At 36.2% G+C, this 23,624-nt stretch overlaps 1 long non-coding RNA gene across 5 annotated transcripts in view; it reads left to right on the top strand.

The window, feature by feature from the left end:
- LOC146403698 (uncharacterized) overlaps positions 1-23,624 on the top strand; it is a 225,233-nt gene that overhangs the window by 76,061 nt on the left and 125,548 nt on the right. For 2 of the 5 annotated variants that reach the window (XR_014843410.1, XR_014843409.1), the window contains exon 1: positions 3,154-3,219. The exons of 2 other annotated variants lie outside the window; for them this stretch is intronic. This is a non-coding gene — a long non-coding RNA (uncharacterized LOC146403698). Of the gene's footprint in view, positions 1-3,027; positions 3,220-23,624 lie in introns of those variants that run through there. One more of the 5 variants, XR_014843414.1, reaches the window with a different exon arrangement.

A 23,624-nucleotide genomic window follows, 5' to 3' on the forward strand; every position in this document is an offset into this window, starting at 1 on the left:
GTGGCTAGGAAAAGGGCTTTCTGTAGAGTTTGATTTGGTGCTGATAATTTGGGGCCATGTAATAGAGTACTCCTTGTCTCCTTTATGTACAGGGAACATACTGAGGAGAATTACCATTCACTTTAGTGCCTGGCACATAACTTGCTCAGTATTTGATGGTTGTCATTACTATTAGAGCAGCATGAAAGGCGATTAGCTCTTGGCAATATATTGGGGCAACAAGGCTGAGTCACTCAGGAAAGTTAAGCATTGGCCACAGAAATCACCATCACTACCACATGCAAAAGACAGAGTACAAAAAGTACAGCTTATTGGAAAAATCACATGTGAGTTTTGGTCTTTTCAGATCATACCCTACACCTCATTGCCCAGCCAATTGTCAGATATGTTTATGAATTTCTGCTTGGAGATTTCTTTTTTCTCTTCTTTTTTTCTTCTTTCTGTGAGTAATGTTTCTAGTTCTTTCAACAAATGCTTACTGAACACTTGCTCTGAAAAGCACTGTGCTGAGAACCAGAGAAATAGAAATATATAAATATGGAAGATAATTAACTTTATGGGTTTATGATAAAATAGGGAGAGAAGAGTGTGTGTGTGTGTTTGGGCATATAATGGCTACTATGCCTTAGGTATTGGGGATGGCATTGCAATAATATTTCTCCCCTATTTGGGATTTTGTTGACCTAGTAGACGGGCTAACAGGATAGGAGGGTTTGTATATTAGGGAGTTTATAAACAGAAGCAATCATTCCTGCTGGACTTACTCCTAAAAGTTTTGAAGAGTCAAAAGATAAGAAAGTGATTAAAAAAATAATGGGGCATATCCCAAGGATGCAAGTGCCAACTTGAGGGGATTCCTGCTGGCCACATCTGGGACCATTTGAGTGTAATAATTGACAGTATTAAATTATCAGTAGTAGAAAAACCAGTAGCCTATGCATTCATCCTGATAATAAATAGATGAATAGAAAGATGTCTGGATGGGGGACAAAAGAATTCTTGCTTCCAGTGGAATGCTGAGTGCCAATTGTTAAATATAGAGAGAACATAAGGGTTATTAAGGATCCTTTTGCAATCATCAGAGTGAAGACTCTTTCAGGCAAGAAGTATGAATGATTGTTGAATCAAGGCAGAATTGTTATAAGAAGCAGCATGTCTGCATGGCCTTAAAGTGTTTCTCCTCTCCTTGTTAGTAACCAACAGTGGCTGTAACATTATATGTTCCCATTAGCAATATATATGTTGCTGTATGTTTTTGCCTTTTAGAATTTTAGCTGTTCCAGTGCGTATGGAGTAGTCTATCATTGTAGTTTTAATTTACCTTTCCCTGATAACAAATGATTTATCTTTTCAGTTACTCCAACATAGCCAGAAGCAGAATCTTCAATTCAGTCTGTAAAGGGCTCCATTCCTAGGTTGTTCCTTGTGTGAACTAAAGATAGATATACCTCTTAAGATATCTCGTATTCCTTTGGTTGCGTGTGAGTGTTATTTTGGTTGGACTGTAGAAGACTAATTTCAGTAACCAGACCAGAGACTCACAGACCGTGTAATGGAAAGTAGAAATTCTAAGCTATTTATGATAAACTACGGGATGCCAAACAAACCCTTATTTGATCCATATGCCCTTTGCCCATTTAAAAAAATTCACATGAGGATCGCTTGAGAAACTAAGAGTGAATGATGATGATGACAGAGCTTACAGTTTGCTAAGTGATTGTCAGATATGAACTTTATAAAAATATTGTACCAATTGTTTGATGTGCTGTTTTACCAGAAACACCAATATGAAATTTAAATTTGTCCCAGAAACGCCGGTATGAAAATTACCATTTTTTCACAGATGATGAAACTAACCAGGAAGTTTCATTACCCTCTTAGTCATCTTGTTAATTGCAAATAGGGAGAAGTATGCACACCCTGTCTGCTGGCTCTTGTTTTCTACCATACCACAATGCCCTGCTTTAAAAAGAAAGTGTTTAAGGCTGAGTGACTGTCATGTTAACACCAGAATGATTTTTTTCTGGATTATCCCAGATCATTGCTCCTTTTCATCCCATTGTATTTCAGATTATTTCACCATCAAATAGCACCTATTTCAGGGACAGAGCAAGGAAATGGAGACCAAACAAATACCTATCAATGTGTGTTGCTACAGCTAGATAAAAGTAGGGGGAGAGAGAGGATTAGAGTTACTTGCCAATCAATTCTTTCCTCCCTCCCTCTCTCCCTCTCCTCTTCCCTGCTAGTTCTTGTGGAGTGCCTGCTCCCTGTTCCATACTAACTGTAAGGGTTTGGGAGTGAGCAACTTATATTTTATCTGTAAAGTGGGAATGCTAACTGCTGTCAAGCAGAATTCTTTTGAAACAGGATATGATTCCCTAGTACGTGGTTTCCAATGCAGCACAGGATTTTCTATTGATCTTGTTTTTTGTTTTTTTTTGTTTTTTTGTTTTTTTGTTTTGCACTGTCTTATAGAGAGTTTTAAATTGACAGGGCCACAAAGCCTGGGTGACTTGGCCATTGAGCTAGTAATTTGGATAAGAAAATTCCTAAATCTGGCCTATAGTGGGAAATGATTTCCCCCTCTCCCAGATCTGGGTCCTTGTCTTCTTCCCTGAAAATGGATAATCAGACAAATAAGAAATATCTGTATATTGACAGTAATTCATTCCAGAAGGTTAATCAATAAAGAACTAAAATGCTGAGGAATTTAATGCCTTTCATTTTATTGTCTTTCAATTTTTTGGGGGGGTATGCATCAACTGAGGTGGATATTAAGGGGTTTTATATCCCTAGCTTCAAAGGCATATACTTTTCAAATTTCCTCAATGAGGAAAACACAAACGTTTAGAGGTAGGTTAAAAAAACCAAGGCTGCCAATGCTATAAGCACCCTGCTGACACAAGATGATTTTATGTGTTTTTTTTTTTTTTTTTTAACTTGCAACTCGAGGCAGGGGATAAGTGCTTGCTAATTAATATAATCTCAATCCTGACATAGTCATGCTCATGGGAATATCTATTCCCCTCTTAGGGGGAATGGAGAGATTCAGAAACACACAGGCATTAACCTGATAAGTCCTCAGGCAACTTTGCTGCCAGAATATGCTGCCAGGAGACTGTAAGTCATCAGGCTTTTCTGACTCATTATAAAAATTAGTCTCCTGATATGTAAAAGCCAGTATGGGAGGAATTAAATGGAGTCCTGATGAAAGAGGTAAGAGACTAGAATACCTGCCCAGATGTGAGAAGCTGTCTTTGCAGGAGGGCTCAAGGGGCCATTAGGGAAGAGAAATCCTGAGAAGGATACCTTGTGTGGCCTAGAATAGAGACCAACAGATAAAAAGCAACCATGCTGGCTGCATAGGCCCAGAAGGCCAAGAACTTGTGTAAGTGACAGGATACTGTGCCAGTGGATGGAGGGAGAAGTGAGGCTTGATGGAGGTGGTCAGCTATTCTCTTTCTTTAGGTTTCTATAGGTCATCAGAAATATGCATACAGACACACACACAACTTTGTATGTTGTGGAAGAGACAATCTATTTTTCTGCCTAGAATATAAAAATAATTTATTTCTGGGAATACCTGTTGTGGTTCAGTGGGTTAAGAACCTGACATAGTATCGGTGAGGATGTGGGTTCAATCCTTGGCCTTGCTCAGTGGGTTAAAGGTCCAGTGTTACTGCAAGCCCTGGGCTCAGATCAGTATTGCCATGGCTGTGGTGTAGGCTGGCAGCTGCAACTCTGATTTGACCCCTAGCCCAGAAACTTCAATATGCTGCAGGTGTGGCCCTAAAAAGAAAAAAATTAATTTATTTCTGTCTGAAGTGATGTTTAATACTTGTAATGTTTAACAGCTTTTAATATGTTCTGGTAGGGAAAAGAACATGGCAGTGGTATCCAGGGAAACCCTTTCTAGTAACAAGTTTTTTTTTTTTTTTTTTTTAAGCTAGCAAGTTTTTGCCCGTGTTGTCATTCTGGCCACCACTTATTCATGAATTTATTCATTCATAAAAAGGTTAGGAAGCTATCTTCTCTTACATCTCCTAGTAACAGATGGGGAAACGTACTTTTATTTTTTCTCCTTATGATAAATGCTCTTGATTCCTTGCTTGGTGGATGGTTAAGGGCTTGAGACAGGAAAAATGGTTAAGAGTGCAGACTCTATATTCAGAAATATCTATAAAGTTGCGAATTCCAGCTCTATCACTTCATAGCTGGGAGGTCTATTTCTGTCCCTGTACAATGGGGATCGTGACCAATATGATGCTCATGAGACTTAGATAGGAGAAAGCATAAAAAGTGATACAGGGAGTAGTCCACAGTTTAAATGCTCAAAAAAAAAATGTTAGCTCTTACTTTATAATCATTGTCATCTTTGTTACTGTTGTCAATGAGTAGTGTTTCTAACTATCCCCCAAATAAGTATACTTCTAATGATATCATCATATAATTTTTGGAGTTAAAACTTTCTGTTAAGTGAGAATATGTAATAACAGTAATGAAATAGGTGAAATATATAATAAAGAAGGTGGAGAGGAAGGGGATGGAGAAACAAATGGGAAAGACCAGGATGTAAATAACCTTATACCATAAGCTGGGAAGCCAAGCTAACATCTCACCCCCAAGAAAATCTTTGTATTTTATCACAATGGAAATTTTGTTTTAAAATTGCAGTTTTCAGATCACCATACTTTTTAAAATTCAATATAATGCCTCATCATTTTCTGGTACTTCTGTGCAAAGAAATGTTTATGACACTTCTTATCGTGGTTTTCCATAAATACTTCAAAAATGATTTTCATAGTCTCATTCTCAGAATTATAGAATATGGATATTTACAACTTCAAATGGTCATAACGTTATTAATGTAGATTTTACAATTTATGGATGAGGAGACTAAGGATAAAGGAGATAAAATAATATGCTTTAACTGCATACAGTGAATTAGGTCCAGAATCCAGGTCTCCCAGCTTCGTAGGTAAGGGATTTCCAATCCCTACCCATCTTCTAACACTAAATAAATAATTCATCTGAAAAACCTATGAGTAATTAATAATAAACAGACATTTTGTTTTTTTCTTATTCTCTTGAATGTAAATAATCATATAATATTAATTGAAACAATTATTTATAAAAGTATTATGAAATTGTGTAAACTCAATTGTTTTAAGAATTATGTCATATAATTTTTAAAAAGTTTTTAAAAATTTGTGGTCAAGTTCCCATCATGGCTCCGTAGTTAACAAATCCGACTAGGAACCAGGAGGTTGTGGGTTCGATCCCCGGCCTTGCTCAGTGGGTTAAGGATCTGGCGTTGCTGTGAGCCGTGGTGTAGGTCACAGAAGCGGCTTGGATCCTGCGTTGCTGTGGCTCTGGCGTAGGCCAGTGGCTGCAGCTCAGATTCGACCCCCAGCCTGGGAACTTCCATATGCCGTGGGAATGGCCCCAGAAATGGCAAAAAGACAAAAAAAAATTGTGGTAAAATATACATAATGTGATGTTTATCATTTTACCTATTTGTAAGGCTATAGGTCAGTGGCATTAAATAATTCACAATGCTGTATACACATCACCACTATTCCATTCCCAAACAGAAACTTTGTATCTATTAAGCAATTAACTTCCCTTTCCCCCCCTCCCTCTAGTCCCTGGTAATCTTTACGCTGCTCTCTCTCTGAATTTGCTTATTCAGAGTACCACATATAAGTGGAAACATGCAATATCTGTCTTTCTGTCTTATTTCACTAAAAATGTTTTCAAATCCATCTATGTTGTAGCATGTATCAAAATTACATTCATTTTTATGACTGAATTTTCTATACATAAAATATATATGTAACACACACATATATCATATTTTGTTTATTCATCTATTGATGGGTATATGGGGTTATTTTTACTCTGGATACTGTGACTCATATTGCTGTTAACATTGTTTACAGATATTTGAGTCCCTGCTTTCAATTCTTTTGGATATATATACCTAAAAGTAGAACTGCCAGGTCATGTAGTAATTCTCTATTTAACTTTTAGAAACTGTCAAATTATTTCCCACAATGGCTATGCTATTCACATTCCCATCAGTAAATCATGAGGATTCCAATTTCTTCACATCCTTTCCAACCTTAGTATTTTCTTTAAAAAAATTTTTATGGCCATCCTAAGTGGGCATGAATAGATCAGTTCTTAATAAGGGGGTAATTTCCCCCTCCAGGGGACATTTAACAATGTCTGGAGACATTTTTGGTTGTTATGTTTCAGGGAGAGGAATTTGTTACTGGCATTTAGTGAGTAAAGGTCAGAGATGCTGTTAAACATCCTATGATGCCTAACATTTCACAACAAAGAATGTACCAGAAGTGCTAAGGATGAAATCTGTTTCTCTAGATACTTGTATGGTGGTCAGAGCTAGGTTTCTGATACTCAGTTCTCTTCTACTTTTTGCTCTTGAAGGAACATTTTTTTCCCCCTGCAGTCTCAGTGGCATTTGGAAGTTCCCTGGCCAGGGACTGCATCCGAGCTGGAGCTGTAGGAACGTCTTAACCCACTGTGCTGGGCCAAGGATCACACCAGCTCCTCCACAGAAACAGCTGGATTAACCCATTGCACCACAGAGAGAGCTCCTGAAAGGACATTTTTATTTGAAACCTATTCCTTGACATTAGATGGCACAAAGAGATGAGTTTTTCTGAAATGATGAAATGCAGGACATTGCTAGGGACAAGGTACTACTTTGAAATTGGGATGGAGCACTAGCAGAATCATCTGAACTATTCCTAGAAATTGCTTTATTGTAATGATACCCCTGCCACTTTTTATTCTACTTCAGAGCATTTCTTTGCACTGAACTTGTACCAAATCAGATGTTCCCTGAGAATCACTACAATATTCCCCAAAGCTTCTTGAAACATGAACCCTATATCAAAAAAATATAGGCGATTAATGGATCATATTGGGACCACTTGTTTGAGGCAAATTGAACATCTGTGCTACCAATCCTTTATTAGGGAAAATTTGATAATAAATTTAAAAGATACTCTGCATTCAGTACAAAGAATGTTGATGAGGGCACTTATTATGTGCTAAGTGCTGTGCTAAACTTGGGAAAAATATGATGAAGTTCAAACAGTGTCTCAGTTTTGTAGATAACACATGCATGTTTTTCTTAAATCAAAATATGTACCTGGTATAAGCCTACGATGCAGTACCATGCAATAAAAATCATGTTTTTAATATTTAATGACAAGTAGAAATATTCATCATATAATATTTTATGTTTGTATTGATTTTTATTATTTTTAATAGTTATTTCCCCAATTCAATTTTTTTCTACCTTATAGCATGGTGACCCAGTTACACATATATGTACACATTCTATTTTTGCACATTATCATGCTCCATCATAAGTGACTAGACATAGTTCCAAGTGCTACACAGCAGGATCTCATTGCTAATCCATTCCAAAGGCAATAGTTTGTATCTATTAACCTCAAGCTCCCCAACCACCCCACTCCCTCCCCCTTCACCCACGTGTTGGCAGGATTCAATTCCTCAAGGGTTATTGACTTAAGAGCTTAAGTGTCTTACAGTTGTTGGTCAGAGGGATCCCTCAGTTTGCCATGTGGGCCTCCTCCAAGGGCAATTTACAACCTGACAGCTTGCTTCAAGGAACAAGCATGCAGGAGAACCAGAGGGAGACAGAGAGAATGCGAGCAAGATGAAGTCACCCATTTGTAATGTAATCTCAGAAGTGTCATCCAATCACCTTGGTTTTATTTTTTTCATTAGAAATAAATCACTGGGTATAGCTCACACTCAGGTTTACACAAGGGCAGGTGGGGATTGCTGGGGGCCCTTTCAGAAACTAACCCTAAAATCACAGAGCCCCCGAGATCTTCAGCATTGACTATATTGAGTCAGGTTTTAAGAGAAATTGGACAATCTTTTATTGAACAATCTAAATTTGGAAGATGGTTCAAGGCATTCCTCTTTTGAGTCATTTTGGACCCAGGGAAAGAATAGCATCAGGGTATCATAGAGCCCTGACTGCAGTTGGGTGAATATTTGAGTGCCTATCATTTGTGGAAGCTTGTGCTAGGCATTTTGAAGAATACAGATGGAAGAAAGAAAATAAACTTAATATGCGCCTCATACCATGCTAGCCACTTTCCTGTACATCATTTAATTCTAGAAAGCGATGTTTACTCTTTTTAGAGAGAGAAAAATTAGACACAGCAGCATTAAAAATTTCTCATGACCACAAATTTATTTAGCGGTGGGGATGGTATTTAAATTCAGAACTGTCTCACTGCAAAACTCTTAAGTCTAACCTTAAAAGTTATTTCAGTTGAGTGTGGCAAATAATCCCAATACACATAGAAGTATTGTTCTCATTCCCACCATCATCCCAGAATTGGTTTTATTGAATGGATTTAAGCATGCTATTTCAGGCTGTACTGAAGATTAAAAGAAAGAATTCTATGGTATCTCTCTAAGGATATGAATCATTTCTTGTAGTGCAAGACGTAAAAGTGGCTCTCCTTTCAGTAGGTATGATTTAGTTCTCATTTCATAGGTAAGTTTCCCATTTTGGAAAATGGTAGGCCATACCTTTAACTGTGAGAAAGCTCAAAGCCAACCGCATGAGGGCCATAATGATATTAATTTTTAATCTCATTCTTGACTCTAATATTGCTATTCCTGTTTTTCCATCTACTCTCATACTATATTAATTTTAAGTTTATACTTTCATTTATTACATAGGGCTTTTTAAGCATCTTGAAGCACTTATGAAATAAGATGGAATATAATCAATAAAAGTTAACTATACTCCGCTTGTGACCATAAAGTTAAAGTGCTGAACTGTGCCATAACTCTATCTGCAATAGGATTTCAGGTAGGAGAGAGTGAGAACAATGTAGATTGGAGCCCTGCTTTGGTTGCCCAGAGTACAAAATTGACTCTTTTACCTTCTAAGGCCAATAGCTCCTAAAAAAGTATTACCGTAGAATGAAAAATAAGAGAATAAATGCCATGTAATCCTTGGGAGTCCTTACTTGTCATGGGTTCCATACCTGCCTCTTTACTAATCCATTCTGAAACCCTCTCTAGGAGGCATGGCTACAATGGTTTTCTTACTACAGCTCCCTGAAGTTGTGACTTGCCTGAGGTACACACTCAGGAGTGACATATGGGGACCAAGACACAAAATCCAGTTTACATTGTTGGGTCATTTTTTTTTCTACCTCACGGAAGAGAAGATTCTATCAACATAGAAAGCAAAACTTTCTCTGATCAGTAGGTGGAGCTTCATGACTTGCAGATAATGATTTTCTTCTCTTTACCCATTTACTTTTTTTTTTTTTTTGATGGGTATTCATTTATTTTATTTTTTTATTTCCCCAATGCATTATTTTTTTTTTCTATTGTACAGTGTGGTGACTGAATCTTCATTCTTTTTTGAACTTCTCCTTCATCCTCTTCGTTTCCTTCTATTTTTTTCACCCTTATTTCTTGCATCACATTGACTTTTATTGTCATGCTACCCAAGAGTTTCATCAGCATCAAAGCTCTGTGATCTCTCTGTTGGGTTGCCTGGCTGTTTAAGGCAGATTTCCTAGGATGTAATTCCCCTGCCCAGTATCTTCAGGGTGAAGGAGCTATGAACCTCACCCTTTTCTCCTGCCTTCTTAAGTTTGAGCCTTTTATGTGTGTGTGGTGGAAGACTGATCCTTTTAGCATGAGAATCACAATAGCCTTATTTTATTCCTTCTCTAAGACCCATGCATCATTACATGTATACATCAGATTGAGAGACTGATTGAGCCAATGTCCCTGATAAAACTATCAACCTTTTGATTAGGAGCAACGTTCACTATCTGATACATTTGTTGACTTTCAGTGATATTATGCAAACTTCCTAAAAACACAGGTCTTGCCTTGTTTTATCACTCTTGCATTAGCTCTTAGAGTAGATTTTGGCATGTAATAGATTCTCAGTAATGTTTATTAAATGAATTAGCTGAACTATTGTCCAGGGTTAATTCAAGATGCAATCAGGAAGTGGAAACCACTTCGTGTACTCTACTCTAGGAAAAGATTTAATACAGAGAGTCAGATACTGGTAAAATAATTGGACTGAAAAAAAAAAAACAAAAACAAAAACAAAAAAAACCCCAAACAGGTTCTACGCTTCCAGAACTACATAGACCTGATCATAGATCCTTGACTCTCAGAAGTGTGGTCCCAAGCCTTGAATCACTTGGGAGCTTGTTTGTTTATCTCAGGCCCCATCCCAGACTAATTCAACCAGAATCTGATTTTAATAAAATCTCCCAGTGACTTGTGGGTATTGCATTAACGAGACCCACTGTCCCACAGGAGCCCTTCTGAGACTGCAGCCAGAGCTATGCTACCTCTGATGTCATCACAATCCTTCTTCTCACCAGAACCCAGAGAGTGGACTTTCAAAGATTTAATCCAGGAGTAGGAAGTCAGAACAAGTATCCTCTACAACCACCACTGCTTTTTTTTTTAAGTGTGGTAGAAAGCACATAACATACAATTTGTCATTTTGACCATTTTTAAGTGTATAGTGCAGTCATGTTAACTGTATGTACATTGTTACACAACATATCTCTAGAAATTTTCCCTCTTGCAAAACCAAAATGCTATATCCATTGAACGCCTTTTGCCCCAGCCCCTGGCAACCACCATTCCACCTTGTTTGTAGGAGTCTATCTGCCTTAGGTATCCCATATTTGTGGAATCATACAGCATTTGTTGTCTTGTGACTGGTTTATTTCACTTAGAATAGTGTTCTCAAGTTACACTCCTGTTGTAGTGTATGGCAGGATTTTTTATAGGTTAAATAACACTCTTCTTGATGTATATATTACACTTTCTTTAGCCATTCATCCATTGGTGGACATTGAGGTTGCTTCTACCTCTTGGCTATTGTGAATAATGCTACAATGATCATGTGTGTGAAAATATCTCTTGGACATCCTATTTTCAATTCTTTTGGATATACACCTAGAAGTAGGATTGCTGGATCATATGATAATTCTATTTCTATTTTTTTTGAAAACCCTCTGTACACTTTTCCATAGCAGCCAGTTTTATGTTTCCACCAATAGTGGACAAAGAGTCCCATTTCCTCACGTTTTAACACTTGTTATTTTCTGTTCTACTGATAATAAACATTGTATCAGGTGTGAAGTTACATCCCATTGTGATTTTGATGTGCATTTCCCTGATGATAAATGACTTTGAGCATTTTTTCATATGATTGTTGGCCATTTATGTATCTTTGGAGAAATGTCTATTCAAGCCCTTTGCCAATTTAAAAATGAAATTGTTTTTGTTTTTGAGTTGTAGGAGTTCTTTAATGTTCTGGATGTTAACTGCTTATGTACGTGGCTTGGAAATATTTTGTCTTATCCCTTAAGTTGCCTTTTCACTCTGTTGGTTGTTTCCTTTGCGGTGAAGAGCTTTTCAGTTTGATGTAGTCCCATTTGTCTATTTTATGTTGACTGTGCTTTTTTTTTTTTTTTTTTTTTTTTTTGTCTTTTGTCTTTTGTCTTTTTAGGGCTGCACCTGCAGCATATGTAGGTTCCCAGGCTAGGGGTTGAATCCGAGCTGTGGCCACTGGCCTACACCACAGCCACAGCAACACGGGATCCTAGCCGCATCTGTGACCTACACCATAGCTCACAGTAACGCTGGATTCCTAACCCACTGAACGAGGCCAGGGATCTAACCTGCATCCTCATGTCTGTGCTTTTTGATGTCACACCCAAGAAATCGTTGTCAAAAAACTCAAGGTTATAAAACTTTGCCGCTATGTTTCCTGTGTTGCTGTTCCGGGTCTTATATTTTGGCATCTCATCCATTTTAAGTTAAATTTTGTATATGATATAGGGTAAGTGTCAAACTTCATTCTTTTGCATGTGGTTTTCTGTTTTCTCAATACCAGTTGTTGAAGAGACTACCCTTGCTCCAATGCATATTCTTGGTGCCTTGTTGAAAGTTATTTGACCATACATGTGAGGATTTATTTCTGGGTACTCTATTTTGTACAATTTGTCTTAATGCCAGTACCATACTGTTTTGATTAATTTAGCTTTTCAATTTGTTTTGAAATCAGCAAGTATGAATCCTTCAGTTTTGTTTTTCTTTCTCAAGAGGATTGAATATTTGAAGTCTTTTGAAATCCATATAAATTTTAGGATTTTTTTTTCAATTTGAGCAAAAAAAAAATGCTGTTGGGATTTTGACAGGGATTGCCCTGAATTTGTAGATTGCTCTGAGTACTGTGGACATTTTGACAATATGCAATCTTCTAATCCATGAGCACAAAATATCTCCATTTATTTGTGTTTTTAATATCTTTCATCAGTGTTTTGTAGTTGTCAGTGTACAAATCTTTCGTCTTGGTTGAGTTTATTTCTAAGTATTCTTTTTGATATCCTACCACTGATTTTTGATCTGTACAAAGTTGGAGAATGTATTCCACAATACTGCTCCAGGGAATAGTTGGGTACTTATGAGCCTCCTAGATAGCAACAATAGTCAACAGCTGCAGGAAGATTTTTCCACCTTATTTGCACTGTCCAAAATATCTATTTCTAATACAGAACTTTAGCTGCAAGGAAGTCTGGGAAATAATTTTGGCTTTCCATCTTCTGTAATAGAATGAGTGTAGAAAAGTGATTGGGTGAATCAATCTAAAAGTAATTAGGCATGAATAAAATAAGCTACAAAGATATATTGCACTGAACAGGGACTATAGCCAATATTTTATAATATAACTTTAAATGGACTATAAGCTATAAAATTTTTGAATCACTGTGTTGTACACCTGAAACTAATATAATGTTGCAAATGAACTATACCTCAATAAAATAAAAGAAAAAAATTGCTAGCCCAAAGTATGAGCAGTATTGGTGGTCCCTCCAGTTCCCTTTCATCTCTTACACTGGTTCTGTGTAAACCGTCACTCCACTTCTGTGTATTTGCTGCTAAAGTATAACTTTCAATTATCTTCAGAGGACTGCTTATGATCTACTGGACCCAACCAACTCTGTAGTTCTTCCTAAATTTACCTACTTCTTGTTTGCCTGCCCATTGTCCATGGCTTACACCAATAACTGACCAGTGCAGGACTAATGCAGACGTATCCTGAAATCTCATCCTTTCTTGGCTTTTCTTCCTTCCCTATACTGCATTCTTTATTCCTTTACCAGTCTCCCTGGAAGCACCTCCTTAATAAATACTTGCCACACGTACTGTTACCCTAGGCTCTACTTCCAAGAATCTGACTTTAGTCAATGTATGTGTATGCAGCTAGCCTGGGGTAGCTAAGAAAGATTTACAATCATATTTGTAACCGCTTTCCCCTCTACAGCTTTACTAAAACTGCTAATATACAATCCATATAACTCCTTCCTTCAGGCGTAAATTCAGTACTTCAATAAGAAGGATAGACATAGTTTGTAAATTCATGGTAGCTGCTTATAAGTTTATGTTTTACTAAAGAAAAAAACTCCTTCACATTTGTTTCATTACTTGTTTCCTTCTTTTAAAAGAATGCCTTTTTTTCTTTCAACTTTTTTTTTCTTAAACTCTTAAATCAATTTGAAACAATAACCATAATGCTGTTATTATAAATGACTGTTCTTTATACCATTTTGGATAACTTTGTCACTAGAAGACGTAATTTTATTTATTTGTTCAATTATTTGCATTTCTTGCACAGAAGGAATAAAACAATCTGAAGTGGTTTTTTTGAACTAACATTTTTAATTTGTTTAATTTTGATGATTACTTTAATCCCATACCCTCTCTGTCCCATTCACAGAACTAGGTAATGTGAATTCAGTGAATTAGAAGGTATTGTCTCTACCTTCAAGAAACATATTATCTCGAGTTCCCATTGTGGTACAGTGGTTTAAGAATCTGAAAATGGGGTCCTACCATATAAAACAGGGAACTATGTGTGATTGGGTCACTTTGCTGTACAACAGAAATAGAAGAAACGTTGTACATCAACTATAGTTTAATTAAAAAAATCCTACTGCAGCAGGTTGAATTTCTGTGGAGCTGCACGGTCCATCCCCTGCCAGGTGCAGAGGGTTAAAGGATCTGGTGTTACCGCAGCTACGCAGCTGCAGTTGGATTTAATCCCCAGCCCAAGAACTTCAGTTAAAAGTTTTTAATGGGTGTAGCCATTAAAAAAAAAAAAAAGTGAAAGAAAAGAAACATATAGTCCATTTAAACTCACAAATTACTAGGTTAGTTCAGAGGCTGTTTTAGTATTCAAATTTGTAGCTTAGTTGCAATATTAAAAGAAATTAGAGGAATACATTGGCATGGGTCAATTTCCATCCATTCATTCACTTAAATTTTTTTTCTTTTAGACGCAGTCCTGTAATTCTAATTTCTTCCTTTTTCTCTCATCTCCAGGCTTCCAAAAGAATAATTATCTTTGCCCCTACTTACTTATCCCTCATTTACTTTTTTTCCCCATTCCAATTCTCTTTCCCTTCCCTGTGTGTACTGAATATGCTCTAGCATAGGTAACCAATCCAGTGGATATTTCCCCCATCTTTATCTCTGTTTTCTGTAGCTTTTGAAATTCTTGAACATCTTCTCTCGTAGCTTTTACGATATCACTAGTTTACTACAATTTTTTTTTTTGCTTTTTAGGGCTAGCATCATATCAAAATCCCAGGCTAGGGTTTGAAAGGGAGTTACAGCTGCCACTCTACACCACAGCCACAGCAATGGAGGATCCTTAACCCACTAAGGGAGGCCAGGGAATGAACCCACATCGTCATGGGTACTAGTTGGGTTTGTAACCCACTGAGTCACAATGGGAATTCCCACTAGTTTCTTATATTTTAAATTATTCTTCACAACTCCCTGTCTCTCTTGAAGTAATCCAACTTTGTATGAGTCTTTTTTTTTTTTTTCCAGATTACATCCCATGCTCCTCTTCCTGATTTTGTTCATTTCTATGTCTTAAAATATAGTCGAATCCTAGTAATACAACTTTTCATGCTCTAGAAATCCAGAGAATTTTGGCATTGAGCAAATCAACTGTAATCTGAAAAATTTCAGTTAACCGGAACTGGTGAACTGGTGAACTTTCAGGTACTGTGTTGGCAGAATGGCTGCTGTTTATAAATAGTTATAAAGACTGAACAGACACTGAAATAACTGAATTGTCAACAAAAAGAAAAATTACAGAGTTGACAAAATGTTGTTTGTCTCACCTTGAATCAGAAATAGCATGAAATTCAATGGTAAAAGATGGAAATTCCTTTTGAATGAGAATGATGGAATGTCCTGAAATGCTGATTTGAGAAAACGAATGCTACCACTTTATTTACACATTGCTTTCATTTAGATGGCTTAATTTAATCTTTAGAGCTACCCTATAGTTAAGGCCTTGCTATTAACACTTTTTGGCTGCAAATGACAGAAAACTCCAGAGGGACTAGCTTTTAAATTAAAATATATTAGCTTATGTAACTTCACAAAGTCTGGGATAGTCCAGGTGTGACAATAAGAATGGAAGAGGATTCTCTCTTTTTTTCCTCTCTACTTTGCTTTAATCTCTGTTGGCATCATTCTCAGGTATGCTTTTATTGCAGGGCAGTAAAGATGCCTGGAAATAGCACTGGGTCTTCTACATTTTACTGCTCAGTAACCCAGAAAAAGCAACACTTCACTGATGGTTTCTGAAGATGATTCTTCCAGCTTCAGTCTGTGTCTTGTTTGCCCTTTGTAATTGGGGAATGAAACTGACTTATCTGAATTTATTAGAGTAATGATCGAGAAGGAATGGAACCAAAATACAACACACACAATACTCTGTGGGTATATCTCTTTGTTTTCTGTAACTTTCAAGATCCTCGAATGTCTTCTCCCTTAGCTTCTATAATATCACCAGTTTCCTAATGTGTGTGCGTGTATTATTCTCAGATTCTATCCTTACTTTATAAAAGATGAGATTCAGAGACTGAGGTGATATGGCTACTAAGAGGAATTTATGGTAAACAGATACTACTCTAGTATCAACGAGTTAATAGATATTTAAAGCAGTGAATAACTTAAAACTATAATGTGTAATCTTTTCCCATGGTTCTCAAAATCTTATTTGTTGTGCCCTCGGGGTTGTGTGGGTGTCCTAAAAGAAGTGGGAAACCCCCCCCTCAATTCAAGAAAGAAACTTATGTCTGTTTCATGTTTTCGGATATAAAAATTTTTGTAAGAGAAAGCATTTTTTTCTTAGAAAAGTTTCCAAGCAATCCCTCTGATTCACTCTTTCATTATGCAGAAGTTAACTTTCCCAGTGTCATAATCAGCCCCCAAATGCTCAATAATCATTTTAACTCACCTCTGCTCTTATAAACCAAGAGTGCAAACTGAACTATATTCGCTGATCCTTCAGATGAATATTTTGAATATAAATATTCAAGTTTGCCCATTTCTCAGTTGACTCACGCAGCTAGAGATGTTCTCAGCCTTTGTGTATCAACGTGAGGGATATGACCCACTTTATGGAATTAATTCTAACATAGAAGGGGTTAATATGGCAAGGGTAGATATAAGGAGAAAGTCTTTTATGATGTAAAATCTCTTCAAGTTATTAGAAAATTCTGAAGTCTTCCTTTCTCCCCAAATGGAGTATAACTTAAGTCCTTTTGGCATCAGCGGTTGTAAACTCAAATTCTTCAGGGTTGTCATGTTATTCCTCCACAATGGCTGGGCATGATGCTGACCTGGATTATATACTTTGTTTTCACAGTGGCAGCCTCTCAACTTCAGCTGACTGTTGCCACATATAGAAACCATCATTTAGGAGACTTATTTTGAACCCCAAAGTGAATTTTTATGTGGATTTTTAAATGTTAGAAACTCTGGATTCTTTTCTTTTTATAACATTGTGCCCTTTAAAAATATGTCTCTAGCCCAAATAGGCCCACAAATTACCCTTTTGTGCTTTCTGTTTTACCTAATTAGTGTATGATGAATGATCATACTATTACCAACTTGGTTGAGGAAGGCTGTTGTTTTCTTTTCCCTTTAATATTTGATCCAAACTGCATAGAATGTACAGACACAATCACATAGATTCTATGTAACAGGTCAAAGAAAAAATATTCAGAGATCATAAACTGAAATAGGGAGTGATATTTTTAAATTTGTTTTTTATTAAAACTCTATTGAATGTTATGTTTGGCTGGATCTATATACTCTTTGGTGCCTGACTTATCTGTATTTGGATGTATTAGCCCCACCCTGTTAATCAAACCACTCTCATGGAAGAATGAGCTTATTTCTAGAAAAAAATGCCTAAAAACAGAAGAGTCATTTACTGCTTTCTCCTGCACGCTCCACCTTCAACATAAAAGTGCTCTTGCTTTCAAATGTATTTCGTGTTTGGCTAACACACCGGTTTGCATCTTTGATCCTAGTCTTGGCAATGTCTTGCGTGAGTACAAAATGAATCATTGTCCCTCCTCCATATCTTTTACCACTGTCACTCTACAATGCAAAAGAAAGACTGAAACTCTCAGGAAGCTGCAAAAGACATGTTTGGAAAGAATGACAGGACAGGCTTGGAAATTGTCTAGTAGAATCCATATATAGTTAATGGCAGGGAAGGAGGCATTCTGGAGACTTCTCTACCCGAAGCCTAGTCCGTTTACTTGTATTCTGGATTTTGGATTTCAATCTATAGCTGAGTACCATTTGCTTTCTCCAGAAATGCCCTGATGTAGAATGGGAATGATAGGGCTTCATGAAGGAGAATCAATATACTGGTGTAAGTGATCATTCTCTTGTCCCATCTCTAATGACAAAAAGTAACAAGCTTGTGTTCTAAGAGGCTGCAGTGAGTGGTGGTTAACTCTTTGACTCCATAGAGTTTTGAGTCAAACAGACTCAAATGGATTTGGGTCTTAATTTTGTTCCTTCTGTGTAATTGTGGCTAGTTGATTTACCTTCGCAGTCTCAACTGCTGATCTGTAACACCAGAATCATATTAGCACTTCTCTCATAGTGAAAATGAGTTGCTGGTAGAAGCAAACTGCTCAGTAATGGGAAGTAATTTATCAGAATAAGAATTCCTCTAAGAATAGCCATGCCAAGATTAACTAGTACCTCTTGCCAAATATCCAGCTTTGTCAACAAAATCCTTTTGTTGAGAGGTCACTAATTCATTCATTTAGAAAATATATTAAACACCTGCTGAATGCAAGAAAATCAGCTATTTGTGTACTAGAAATGAAGTATATTTTCTGTTTATATGTCCTTACTAATACAATGTTTATTGAATGGATAGCAGGGATATTTAAGGCCACAAATAGCCTGGCACCTCTTTCCAGAGGCACAAGCAGTAGGTAACCCCCCACTCCTCATCAGCAGGGTTGCTACTGTTGGTAGCTATTGAGTAAACATTTTAGTTTGGGCCCGGGACTCTGATTTTAGAGGAAGCAGCAAATGTTAAGCTGTCCTTGGTATAGATGCTTTTATTGAGTAGATGGAGACTTAAATAGGAGTTAGGGACTTAAGCAGTAATTCCATGCCAAAACTTTTCTGATATGAACAAACTGGTAAGCTTAAATGATACTGTTTTCCTGCTGTAGATCCCCAGGACTTGGATTGTTAGTCTCCAGTTTTGTTTGAATTAGAACTGAAAGGGCTGAAAAACACTGAGGCCCAAGATTCTGCTGAGGATATGCCTTTCCCTAATCCCCAAACCTTTTAAGGAAAATATTCAATCTCCTTTTAAATCTCCAGAAGCTCAAAATATGCCCACACTTGTCGAACTTTCATTTTCATGAATTTCATAGTCTTCAGAAATATTTATCTTTGACAAGTGATTTCTCAATTATATTTATTTAGGCAGATATATGTGTGCGTGTGTGTGTGTGTTTTCAGAAACGAATGTAGGATTAAAGACTTAATTCTCATTCTTTCTGGCCAGAGGCCAGTCCAGGCTCTTAAATACTTGATGCCAAGAGATTCTCATTGTGAAGCTAATATATCAATACCTAATGTTTATTCTGCAACTGCAAAATTTAATCCAAAGAACCTGCCTGACTGCAAACAACCTTGTCAGATACAGGCAAAGAGAGAGTTTTCATTAAAATCGTTTGCTTTCCAACAGGATTTCAGTCAGCTTGCTTACCAAGGAAGGCTGCTTTGATTCTGCACACACTGGACAACAAATGCAGCAGAGGCCAGTGCTTTCCTGTTGGTTTCTATTAGAGCAGGGGTTGGTACCCTATGGCCCATGAGCCAGATCTGACCCGCTGCCTTTTTTAGTATGATCTATCAACTAAGAATCTTTTGTGAATGTTTAGATGGTAGGGAAAAAAAACATCGAAAGAAGAATAATGTTGTGTGAAGCCTAAAAATTATATGAAATTCAAATTTCAGTATCTATAAGTTCTATTGGGACACAGCCATGCTCAATAATTTATATTTGTATAATTCTGTTTTTATGCAACAATAGCAGCATAGTTGTGACAGAGACCACATGGCCTGCATAGTATAAAATACTTACTATCTGATCCTTTGCGGAAAATGTTTGCCATTTCCTGTACTAGAAGAATCTTAAGTGCTAGTTTAGGGGAACTTGGGTTGTCCATCACCCTACTTCCTGCTCAGAGGTAGGAAATCAGTGAAATCAATCCAAATAGACCTATAAGATGGGCAGAGTAAAAGGCAGCAAAATTTGTACCAAAGAGACATGTTTCAGTCTTGGAGCCTCCATTATGTAGTAGTATGAATTTAGGCAAAGTGCAAAGTGCTAAATCTCTTATTCTCAGTTTCTTCTATTATAAAATTAAATTGATAATTTTTTTATTATTGAAAGGTTTTGAAGTTGAATTACATACACGAAAAAAAAATAGATAAATAAAAATATGCCTCTATCTTATCTGGCAAGGTTTGTCACATAATAAATAGGTGCTCAAGAATAGTAGTTCTAATTTATTTTTCCTACAAGTCCAGAAAAAGCTTTATTCCTTTCTTGGTAATGGAATTTCTGCTTACTTTTACATTGAGGAATCTATGCCTAGTGCCTTATGAAAAGCACTGCCAGGTACATTCTCAAATAAAAACTGAAATGCTGTCCTCTGAGGGGGTGAAGAAATTTTTATTAAATATTTGACATTCTGTGCTGACCATTTTTCTTTTCCTAGAATAAGCAAATTTCTTTTGTCTTCTTTGTGGCAACTATTTTTCCCAATTTTAATCATTTTAGCTTTCGTTGGGCCTTATCCCAGTTGTTCATTCCAACCCATTCTGCTGTATTAAATGATTATTAAAAATTTACTCTGAACTCAGTCCAGTTACCGGATCTCAAGTCAGTTTACACACTATAAGGCAGGAATCCCCGGTCATCACCAAAGGAAGATCGACATTGTATTTATCCAAAATCTTGGATCTCTGAGAAAGAATGAATAATTGTGTGTATCGTCCCGCTGGATAAGCACACAATCGGTCAGAAGTTCTAGAGGTGATTTTTAGAGCCAGGGTCATGTTGTATGGATTTAGTGGTATAACGATGGCCAGCTAGTTGAAGCATTCATAATTTCTATAAGTAAACATGATCCAAAATTGTTTGAATGTATCACAATTACACTATGTGTGCAAACTCTATATGGCACAGAGATCTTATTTGTTACACAAGCAAATGCACATTTTAATACTGTAGGACAAATGTTCTAACCTTATTTTGCACACTTATTTTTAAGTCCAATCTTTCCCAAGATCTATCTCAGACACATAAAATATAGGGATCTTTTTCTGTTTTATAGGCATGATGAACTTTTGATTCATACTTAACTTCCTTTCGCTTTTTAGGGCCACACCTGAGGTATATGGAAGTTCTCAAGATAGGGGTGGAATTAGAGCTACGGCTGCTGGCTATAGCCACAATAATGTGGGATCTGAGCCGCATCTGTGACCTATACCATAGTGCACAGCAAGGTCAGTGACTGAACCTACATTCTCATGGATACTAGTCAGATATCACGACCACTGAGCCACAAAGGGAACTCCTTAACTTACATTTATTAAACATCTAATACAGATCTGGAATGCAATTGTCAGTTTTATCCTATTATGACTCATATTATTTATACTATGTATTATTTAATCTTCATGCTCTGTGATAGATATTGTTTGTCTTGTTTTACCATCTATTTTTTCCCTTTTCTTGGTTTATAATTATTCCCTCCTTTCTTACTTTCTTTGAATTAAGTTTCTATTTCTTTCCTCCTATTGTTTCTCCTCCATTTTTTGGAACACACATGCACTACATATATTTTTTTAGTGCTCACCACAGCTATTTTAACATGTAAACAATATTTAACAAAGCAATCAATATTCTGTACCAAAAATTATAATTAAAACACTTGATACTTATTAATTTGGAGGTGTTATGATAAGAAATTTTTTTATCTTCTTCCATATATATTTTAATAATGTGTATATGTCTTTTATTCCATCTTGCTTCTTGGACTTACCATTTGGAATCATTTTCTTCCTGTCAGGAGCACAATATTTTTCAATTACTTTTCTGAGTGACTGCTGCTGGTAAATACTCTCAATTTTTATTGGTTTGAATAATTTTATTTATCACTAAAGTAATAAATGTGCATTATAGAAAATATAGAATGTCATACACAATAATACCTATTATCAAATATAGCTAACCCTTATTTTGTACATTTCTGATATGCACAAATATCAGTTATGGTTTCATTAAATAACACCAGTCTCCCATCAACAAGGTTCAAATTTCAGTTATTGTGTTGTATTAACTGTGAATCATTGCATAAAATACAAACTCTACTGCTAGATAGTCATTCCACAAATGGCTATTTAAATAACCAATTCTGCTTATGATCAGCGACCAATCATATCACTTCTTTGAGAGTCTGTCACTGATTTCTTACAGTATATCTGTTTTTTAGTTCATTTACAGAGCAAAGCATACCGTTGTGCTCCTTCTAGTCTATTAGTAATAAACTCATGCAGCATTTTACAAAAATAAAGAAGAGAATTGTCCAACAAAGATGAAGTATAACAGACAAAAAATTGACAAGGCTGCAAATGAAATTTGAATCAATTGTAAAAATGCAGTTTTGGAAGAAATAGCTCTTTGTGAGAATGTTTACAGTACTGCTGTTTGACATGATAGATATACAGCTAGAGGAACTTGGTGAAGATGATCTTGTCAACATAAATGGGGAAAGCAGTTGTGATAAAAGATATCCCAGAGGAAGTAATGCTGGCAAAAAAAATCACATTAAAGCAACTTTTGGCAATAGTTCATGACATTAAAAACACAAAGAATAAGTATTGAAAACTGATCCAGACTTAGAAATTGAGTATTACCATTTATTTACACATAACGAATATGTTCACTCTGTATTAAAACTTGTACAATGAGAAGAAAGCAAGCACTATTCAAACTAATCTTAATGAGATTTTACCAGAAAAAGTGCTTTGTCAATATTTCTAAAATTTTAAATTACAGTGTACTTCATAAATATTAGTTTTACTGTTTTTCATTTCCCTATGTATTTATAACTGACAGTGAAAGGTATTTAATGCTTTGAAAAAGATTTTAAAGTTCATGAAACAATTGTAATTTTTCCAGTGATTATTAAAGAGGTCGCTTTGCAAGATTTCAGTCATTTTTATGATTCTTCAATATTATGCAAAGGTAGAACTGCCGGTGTATTTTCATAAGTATTTATAAACAATATTGTGAGAGTCATAATATTCATAAATAAGTATTGCCAATTTTGTATTTACATCCTTCTTGTATTTTTATGGGTTTTTTTTGGGAAATATCCTTATTTTGACTTTGTTCTTAACAGATATTATTTATTATTTATTTAAAGTATAGTTAATTCACACTGTTGTGTCAATTTCTGCTGTACAGCCTAGTCACCCACTCATACGTATATACACATTCTTTATCTCATATTATCTTTCATCATGATCTATCCCAAGAGACTGGATATAGTTCCCTGTGGTGTACATTATGACCTCATTACTTACCCATTCTAAATGTAATAGTTTGCATCTACCAACCCCAAACTCCTCATCCATCCCACTCCTTCCCCATTCCTTGTTGGCAACCACAAGTCTATTCTCTGTGTTTGTGAGACTCTTTCTGTTTTGGATATAGGTTCCTTCCTCCCTCCCTTCCTTTTTTTTTTAAAAAGGCAAATAGTATGCAAGCACACCCATATAATTTTAATTTTATTTACTTCTTAGAAAATTAAAAAAATTTAGTTGATTTACAATGTTGTGCCAATTTCTGCTGTACAGCAAAGTGACTCAGTTATACATACATTCTTTTTAAATACTCTTTTCCATCACAGCCTACCTCAAGAGACTGAATATAGTTCCATGTTCTACACAGTGGGACCTTGTTGTCTATCCAGTCTAAACTTAATATTAGCATCTACTAACACCAAACTCCCAGTCCATTCCACGCCCGCATTTGTGCCATATATTAGATACCAGATATGAGTGATATCATACGGTATTTGTCTTTCTCTTTCTGACTGACTTCACTA

Source organism: Sus scrofa, chromosome 4 (genome assembly GCF_054392235.1).
Source record: "Sus scrofa isolate SSC_HxYL_T2T_F1_AM1 chromosome 4, Sscrofa_HxYL_maternal_Yorkshire_Landrace_v2.0, whole genome shotgun sequence".
Lineage (NCBI taxonomy): Eukaryota > Metazoa > Chordata > Mammalia > Artiodactyla > Suidae > Sus > Sus scrofa.